We start from the raw sequence: 7,314 nt of genomic DNA, 5'->3' as shown, positions 1-7,314 counted from the left end.
GATCAGAACCAGTCCATGTTGTGGAGAATAAGGCCTAGATAAGAATCATGTTTAGGCTAGATCAGGACCTTTTCTCCTTACCAAATCCGGATCCGAACCAGGCCCAGACATGGTGCTTAGATCCAGACAAATATCTGGATCCGAACCCTTGCTTCGGATATGTGTATCTGAACCGTAGGTCTTACTTCCCGTACATAACGGAAAGGACTGTTAATGTTTCCTGCAGTTGCTATCTTGCTATCCAGAATAGAAAAGAGATATCAATTTTATGTCAATCAATTTATTTATGTGGATCCCTTAACAGGAAATCTATTTCCACTGGGATTCCACCTTAGTTAATTATCTTAAACTAATTGCACATCAATAAATGTCTGTCTCAGCTCAGTTTGTTTTATTTGTTTTGTTTGTTTTGTTGCCATTGTTCATGGGCTGAGACAAATTGCGTCCACTACCAGGGGGCTCTTGTATGAGTTCTTTGGTGTGGGGGAGTGTGGTGGGCAATTAATAAAAAAAAAATTAACACCGACCGAAACACCCCACCAGTATTCCGAGTCGGTTTTTTCTGATTGTGCAATGTGTCGTGTAGTTAAAAAAAAGCCGGTCTTTTTATGTGTGTGTATATTTGGTCATTTAGATACTCTGCGTACTTGACCCATTTAGCTTTCACCTTTGGTCCAATCTACTTGAAAATTCCCCGGCCGTAAATCTACCCTACACCGACAAAGTGTTCCCCAGTGGCGGCATTATTCCCTATACCGATGGAGGACGTTCACTGGACCAACGTTGGACGGAGCCCAAATAGCCGTTCAACAGACGTCCATCGTTGGACCTATGTTGACCGATTTGAAACAGTTTTTGGGCTTCTTAGTGGGCGGTGCCACGACGGCCCGCTTCCATTGCATAGAGGCGAATTCTACTCGAACTAGACTGGTGTAGTACGCAAGGGCATTGCACGAATTGTTTTTCAATTCTCCCCCTCTTATATTGTCTTATATAGTCAGCTCAGATGCCAAATTTCACCTAATTTGGACAATTCTAGATCCCCGGCCACTTCGCTTGAAATTTTTGAAATTGGTAGAGTGGAGCGGGGTCAAGTAGGTTAGTTTTCTTTGGCGAGCTCGTGCGATTGTATTTTTGCACCGGTTTAGTCAAACAAGCACTCATTTGAAATGTTAACAAAATGTCTGGCAACATTTTGGCAATAAATATTTTTCAAGTTAAATCTAATAAGGCGAAGGTATTTTTTTCGACCGTTTTTTAAATCTGGGGGTACAATAGGTTACTTTATTCTAGGTTAAATGAAACGATGTACAAGCCTAGAAAATCAGCACTTCTACTTTTATTTGAAGTATGTATGAATACTGCAGATATTTTAAAAAAGCTTGCTTCGGCGGTTGTTTGTTTTCTTTTGAGATGTAACTGCTCGCTCAGTTCGTAAAGACTCTAGCTTTACTGAATCAGTGAGAGGTGCAACTTTACGGCCTCGATTCGATGGTTTGCGCAGTGGAGCTTTGCGAAATGGCTGAAAGTCTTAAATTGAATTAATTGCTTGACACTTTACATTTATAGTAGTGCCCCCAAACGGTTGACCTATCGTGCCCCAACCGTATTTTTTTTAATGCAAAAAATATCGAAAAACCAACAAAATACTCGTGTTCAGCATTAATTTTTTACGAAAGAAAAAACTCCCTTGACATTTTTTTTACATTGAATAAATGTACTGTACTGAGGACGAAAGACAATGAGTTTTCGCAGAACAACACGCGAGAAATCAAACGACGCCGTAACTACTACAGCCGATCCATGGTAACAGCTAAAATGGCAATCGTTAAGGATGTTCTCTACCGTGTATCTAATTCACGCAACATGAGCGACCTCTGCAATAACATAGCAAAGATAATGGCCCTAGACCTATTGTACCCCCATGCCTATTTGACCTAATTCTACTCTACGCACCAAAAAAATCTGAATTTTATCGTTGACGTAATTGCAAACATGACACAATTCAACGAACCGTAATTTACGAAATGATGGAACATTACCGTATTCCGTTTAATTTTACATGAAACAGATACTTTACATGCGCAGTGACATAAAATTATACTTCCTACCATTCAGAACAAACGCTGTATGTGGAGTAAAATTACATGATTTACGAAATCAAACGTCATGTAAAATTAAAATCAAACGTAAAACTATGTCATTTTTGATGCTCGTATATGTCAGGGTCAGGAGACGTAAATTTACACTATTTTTTCTAGGTGTGTACTATGGGAAAATGTGGAGGAAAAATAAATTAAATGCTATAACTATTGAACTATAGCACTCAGAAAATTACAATTGATACCTTTTTAAAGGAAATAACCTTAGTATTTGAATGGAGATATTTATGTTTCTTGAAAAATACGAGAAAGGTAGGTACTGGGTTATTTTGTCTCCAAAATCCCCTATTTTCAATAATTTTTTTTGCTCCGGAACGGAACCTTTTTAATCTTTGTCCGAATACGAGAAGTTGGCTTTGTTGGACCTTTTTTCATTCATATTAAATTTTATCATTTTATCACAGAGAACAGACGTCCATCTTCAGCATTCAACTTGTGTAAAATCTCTAACGGTTTTGAAGGTAGTTTGGATATCTAAACCAGGTGCGCTACTGTCGTCATGTTTTTTTTGTGGCTGAGTGCGACAGAATTGACAGCGGTTATTCCTCTACCCAGTCAAACTAGTCCGGAACCGATTCGGACTTCCAGCATGAATTCCAGCTCAAATGCGTCAACCGATAGAGTCGGAATCGGTTGTTTTCTTTGAGCTAGATTCCATCCTGAATCCATCCAGGAATTCGAACCGGTTCCAGAATCGATTTGACGGATAGTTGGGATAGGTTGGTGTGGCGGCGCTAGTGTTTTTCGTATATTAATTCAAATGTTTACACACGTTTTTTAAATATTTTTGTTCGATCATGGATGTCTGTTCTCTGTGATTTTATCGTGCATATATCTATACTATCTTTCACACAATTTTAATAAAATGTACCTTGTTGACCGTGCAAAATCTTTGAGAATAAAATAAAAATAGATTCGTTACCGGTGAAATTCTGATATTTAGTATCGATTTCACATTTTTATCATTAAATCGCACATATTAACTCCATTTAACAATAAATTCTTTTTGCCTTTCTCATATAAAGAAAGGCTATGCAATCACTGTAAAAATCGACTTTTTAACCGAGGCCCGGAGGGCCGAGTGTCATACACAATTCGATTCAGTTCGTCGAGATCGGCAAATGTCTGTGTGTGTATGTATGTGTGTGTGTGTCATTTTAACTCACACAATTTTCTCAGAGATGGCTGAACCGATCTTCGCAAACTTAGTCGCTCCCATAAGCTGCTATTGAATTTTTAGTTGATCCGACTTCCGGTTCCGGAGGTAAGGGTTGAAGAGTGCGGTCACACAGCAAATTCCCATATAAACTGGTACCATCATGATGTTCAAATGATGTAAAACATATTAAAATTGATGTAACATTACTCTAGTTTGCGGGTCTGGATCACTAATGATCAATTAAATCAGCTTTGATCACATTGGCCATCTATGACAGGTTCATGACGCCCTCGGGGAACCCGCCAAGTTCCTAAGCTAATATCACACCCATTCCCCAACGAATTCTCTACCGATTTTTACAAAGTTGATTTCAAATGAAAGATACAGTAATACCATTGACTGCTGCTGAATTTCATTCGGTTCTGACTCTTGCTTCCGGAGTTACAGGGGTGTTAGTAAGGATACACTGGAATTTCCCATATAAATCGGTACAATCGTAATACCTCAGAGGCTAAAAACTATTGAAATGGTCACCAAATTACTTCTAATCGCAGATCTAGATCACTGATTGCCAATCAAACATTCTTTGAATATATTGTCCACCATCGACGATTCCGGAATTAAAGTCACATCGGTTCTTCGGTGATGACTGAACCGATTTTCTCAAACCAAGTCTCAAATGGAAGGCAAAATATGCAGTTGAGTATTGCGTCGCCGCCCCTCCCCACCCCTTGCCTTGCCCTTACACCTCCCTCTTTCATCACTCCCCTCCCCTTGGACCACTCTCACGCCCGCATTTCCTTCATCCACCCCGTATACCGAAATAAGATGAAGGATTTCTGACGCATCCTCCACTCCCACTCTACTAACCCCTCATTCCCTCCACTTTCAAACCCATTCCACCAACATTTCAAAATATAATCCCATGAAGATAACATTGAACTCATGCTGATTAAGCTAATTAAATATTATTCTTTTGCCTTTCTCATATAGAAAGGTTATGCAATTGCTCCAAAAACCGACTTTTCAACCGAGGCCCGGAGGGTCGAGTCTCATATAACATTCGATTCAGTTCGCCGAGATCGCAAAATATCTGTGTGTATGTATGTGTGTATGTATGTATGTATGTATGTATGTATGTATGTATGTATGTATGTATGTATGTATGTATGTATGTATGTATGTATGTATGTATGTATGTATGTATGTATGTATGTATGTTTTTTTTTTTTTTTTGAGAGCAGTAAAAAATTTTCAGAAAAACCCTGAGTGAGGAAAAATGTACAAAAACCCCATTGTCAGGGAACGGGTTTGGGCTGCCATCACCCGACCCGCTAAAAACCACTGCTCTTGCCCAGAACCTGATTCCTCCCCGGCACTACCTTACGGCATTACTTCGGGGAGGGGTTTTTATGTGCATAGCACGCACTCTAATTCAACTACTTACTAGTTCGTTTCTTCCGTAGGGTGACAGCCCCACTCCTCTACACACCACCAATTCTCTACCATCCACACAGACTGGCAAGCTCTGCATGGCAGTCGGAAAGCTGGCTGTGAGTCGAGGCTTAGTACTCCTCCCCTACGAGTACAGTCTGAGCGGCAAACTTCTGACTGTCTAATTCACCGAGCCCTGCGGCTCGCTTGTGCCGGTTAGCACCGCAACTCCCTTCTCGCACCATTCAACGCCGTTTACTCTTTGAGCACCAGATTTGTTCGCGAACTACTCGGTCTAGTCCCCGACGATGGACCTAGCCTACTCCGACGGAGAATTCCCCGGCGAGAGAAGTTCTCCCGAAACCGAGCCAACCAACCAGATGTCGAGGTCAGTTCGGCGATTCCGGTGGAGCAGAGCGTCCGGTTCGCTGATGCCCCGACGACCTGCGACTGGTGGTATTTCGTCGCGGTCTACTCAGTCTAGTCCCCGGCGGTGGATCTAGCTTACGCCGACGGAGAGTTCCCCGGCGAAGGAGGCTCCCCCGGTACCGATTCTTCTTTTGTTTTAGCACCACAATTTCATGAGCTCTTTGGCTTCCTCTCGTTCCGTTTCGCCCGATCTACTTGATCTAGTCCCCGGCGGTGGAACTAGCCTACTCAACGGGCCATACAGTAGGTGCTGAGGTCTATCCGGCGATTCCGGTTGGAGCGTAACTTCCGGTTCACCGGCGCCCCAACGACCCACTGCTAGCTCTGCGACGCGGTCTACTCGGTCCAATTCCCGGCGGTGGATATAGCCTACTCACGAGCTACCCGGAAGGATGTCGAGGTCGGTTCAGCGATTCCGGTGAAGCTTGACGTCCGGTTCCCAGGCGCCCCGACGACCCAACTCGGTGCTACATCACGCACTACTCAACTGGTCCCCGGCGGTGGACCTAGTCTACACAGTTGGAGAGTTCCCCGGCGGCGGAATTTCTCTCGAAACCCGATTTGCGGTTTCTTGTTGGTCTCTACGCCACTTCCTCTGCAACTCGGAGAGTATGCTCGAGACCACTCTGTTGACAGCGTCCCAGGTATGTTCGTCACGGCACATCTCTTCGACGATATTGTCCGCTGTCATACCAGGTATACCCCTACGAACTTCTTCGAATCTAGGGCATTCGAAGACCACGTGTTCCGGTGTCTCCTGCACGGTCGCACAACCCGGGCAAAGGGGTGACGAAGCATGTCCAAACCGATGCAAGTACTTCCGGAAGCATCCGTGCCCGGACAAAAACTGCGTCAAATGGAAGTTCACCTCTCCATGCTTCCTATGTACCCAGGCCGATACATTTGGGATGAGTCGGTGGGTCCACCTTCCTTTCTCCGCGTTGTCCCACTCCTGTTGCCATTTAGCCAACGAGTCCGCTCGAACCTGTCTCCTAGCGTTACGTGCATTTCTCCGCTGATAGCATTCCACGTCCTCCGCCAGGGTAATGCAGATGGGGATCATCCCGGCGATAACGCATACTGCCTCCGACGATATTGTTCTGTAGGCACTCGCGACTCGTACGGCCATCAGTCGGAATGTCCTGTTTAGCTTTTCACGGTTCCGCTTGGTTTTCAGCGCAGCACTCCAGGCAGGAACCCCATATCGGAGTATCGATGACGAAACAGTAGATAGCAGACGTCTCGTGCTGCTTCTCGGACCGCCGACGTTTGGCATGATTCTCGCTATTGCGTTCGTTGCCTTCGCCGACTTTTCACAGGCGTAATCAACGTGGTTGTTGAAGCTCAACCGGTCGTCGATTATAACTCCCAATTGCTTCAATGCACGTTTCGATGCAATCACGTGCCCTCCGACGTCGATCTGCATCCGTTGGACCGATCTGCAGTTACTGACCAACAACACCTCCGTCTTGTGGTGAGCTATTTGCAGCTTAACCCCGTTCATCCAGCTCTCGATCGCGTCTATTGTCTCCGTCACCGACACCTCCACTTCTTCAAGTGTCTCACCCATCACCGTTAGTGACACGTCGTCCGCGAAACCTACGATTTTCACTTTCCTAGGCAGCTGCAGCGTTAACACCCCATCGTACATCCCGTTCCAAAGGGTTGGACCGAGAATGGAGCCCTGAGGAACGCCCGCTGTGACACGCAATGACTTCTGTCCTTCGCTCGTCTCGTACAGTAGCACTCTGCTCTGAAAGTAGCTCTTCAGGATCTGGCACAGATAGTCGGGAACCCTCATTCTATGCAGCGCTGCAGCGATGGCTTCCCAGCTGGCACTGTTGAACGCGTTCTTCACATCTATCGTGACCACAGCGCAGTATCGATCTCCTCTTCGCTTCTGTTTAGATGACTTCTCGGCACTCTCGAGCACTATCCGAATTGCATCCACTGTCGATGCTCCTTTGCGGAAACCAAACTGCATCTTGGACAGTCCGCGCTCACCTTCCGTGAATTTCGTCAACCTGTTAAGAATGATCCTTTCCAGGAGTTTTCCGAGTGTATCCAGCAGGCATATGGGTCTGTACGAGGTCGGGTCGCCAGGTGGCTTCCCTGGCTTCGGCAGCAACA

Source organism: Topomyia yanbarensis, chromosome 1 (assembly GCF_030247195.1).
Source record: "Topomyia yanbarensis strain Yona2022 chromosome 1, ASM3024719v1, whole genome shotgun sequence".
Lineage (NCBI taxonomy): Eukaryota > Metazoa > Arthropoda > Insecta > Diptera > Culicidae > Topomyia > Topomyia yanbarensis.
Note: the sequence above shows the minus strand (reverse complement) of the source record.